Source organism: Ursus maritimus, unplaced genomic scaffold (genome assembly GCF_017311325.1).
Source record: "Ursus maritimus isolate PB19 unplaced genomic scaffold, ASM1731132v1 scaffold_17, whole genome shotgun sequence".
Classification (NCBI taxonomy): domain Eukaryota; kingdom Metazoa; phylum Chordata; class Mammalia; order Carnivora; family Ursidae; genus Ursus; species Ursus maritimus.
Genome location: NW_024424119.1, coordinates 39,807,097 through 39,808,932, shown reverse-complemented (window position 1 = coordinate 39,808,932; position 1,836 = coordinate 39,807,097).

Genomic DNA, 1,836 nt, shown 5'->3' with positions numbered 1-1,836 from the left:
TTGGCGCCTCCAGGTCGGTATCCTTGGGAGGTCATCAGTCGTCCCAATCCACTCATTCAGCTGCTTCTTATCATCAAGTCAAAGCAGACCTAAGTTCTTCCTAGGAAAAACCACACATTCAGTCTCTCAGAGTGGCGTCTTAGGAAGTTATTGACGATACAAGTAAAGTAATATAACAGTGAAATGAGGGCAGAGCTGTAGCTTCACTTTGGACACGAGACTTCTGTACAGTCTGAGGGTAAAGGTCTGCTCCGCTAAATTCAGTCTCCATCAGTACCAGTACTACCCAGAACCCCCTAGAAGGTTAATACATGGGTACATGGCCAATGCTGTCTGGGGATCGGGAAATTTTAAGAGGATACCAGAAACTAAATCATGCTGTCATTCCCTTCATTAAAAAATAAATAAATAAAAATCTACACAATTATAATTTGATGTATTAGCATAACTACTAATAGAATAGTATTTTTAAGCTATTGTCATCTGGACAGCTCCTGTAATTTTCCTGGAGTAGAGAGGATGCCTTTTATATATGATAATATCGCTGCTGCTGGTATTCTACCCCACGGGTAAGAGAAGCTACACAGGTCCACTCCCAGCTGAGACCCAGGGGGCCTTAGGCTAGTCGGGCAGGGAAAGATGGTCAAAGGAGTGTCTCTCACCTGCAGCTTCAGGTAGTCCAGAAGTCATGAAATTGTGCAGAATTGAGTAAAGTGAGAAGCCAAGATAGAAAAACTAGGGGAAGGGGTCTGAATTGGTCACTAAAGCAAGGGGGGTGATAGAGAAAAGAACCAGGATTCAAGAACCAGGAACAACAGGTTGAGACAATAAGCCTTCTGGGGGTCTTGAGCAGCCTCTTGGGGCAGAAGCAGATAAGGGATATCATTGTAACCCATTGAACTTGCTGGGATGGGAGGCATGGAGTGGCCAAGGCAGCCAGAATCAGCTATTCTGGAAACTTCTCTAAGCTGGCTGGAGAGTTTGGACAAAGGAAATGACTCTTCAAAATTCATTTCTGAGCCACCCACAAAATTTGTTCAAATTAAGCACTAGGTTGTAGAGACACCAACTCTTTGGGAAAGCAGGATGCTTTCTTGGCCTAGATATACTCCTTCAGGAAGGATGTGGCTAGCAAAAATATTTCCCCCTCCCTTTTCATTAAAAAAATTTAGAATAACTTTAGATTTACAGAACAATGGCAAAGACAGTAGGAGCATTTTCACGTACTCCTCACCCAGCGTCTTCTATTGTTAACACTTTATACCATTCTGGAACATCTGTCATAAGGAGGCAACATTGGCACATTACTATTAACGAAGTAAATGGTATACTTTACTGGATTGTATTCGTTTTTCCCTAGTGTTCTTTTTCTGTTACAGAATCTTAACCAGGATACCTCATTACATTTTGTAGACATGTCCCTTAGCCTCCTCTGGTCTGTGGCAGTTTCTCAGACTTTCCTTGTTTGTGATGCCCTTGCTGGTTTTGAAAAATATCAACCAGGCATTTTATAGTATGCCCCTCAATTTGGGTTTGTCTGTTTTTCTCATGGTTAGACGGGGATTATGGGTTTGGGGGAGGAAGACCACAAAAGTAAAGTGCTGTCCTCATCATATCATATCAAAGGTACATATTATCAACATGATTTGTCATCGTGATGTTAACCTTGATGACCTGGTGCAAGTAGTGTTTGTCAGGTTTCCTCACTGTGGTTACTCCTTCTCCCCACCCCCACCCCTCCCCATACCATAGTCATTGGAAACACAGTGCTAAGTGCAGTTTGGCTCCTTTCTGACCTTTGCAGTTAGGACCCCATTTTTAACTTTTTATTTGAAA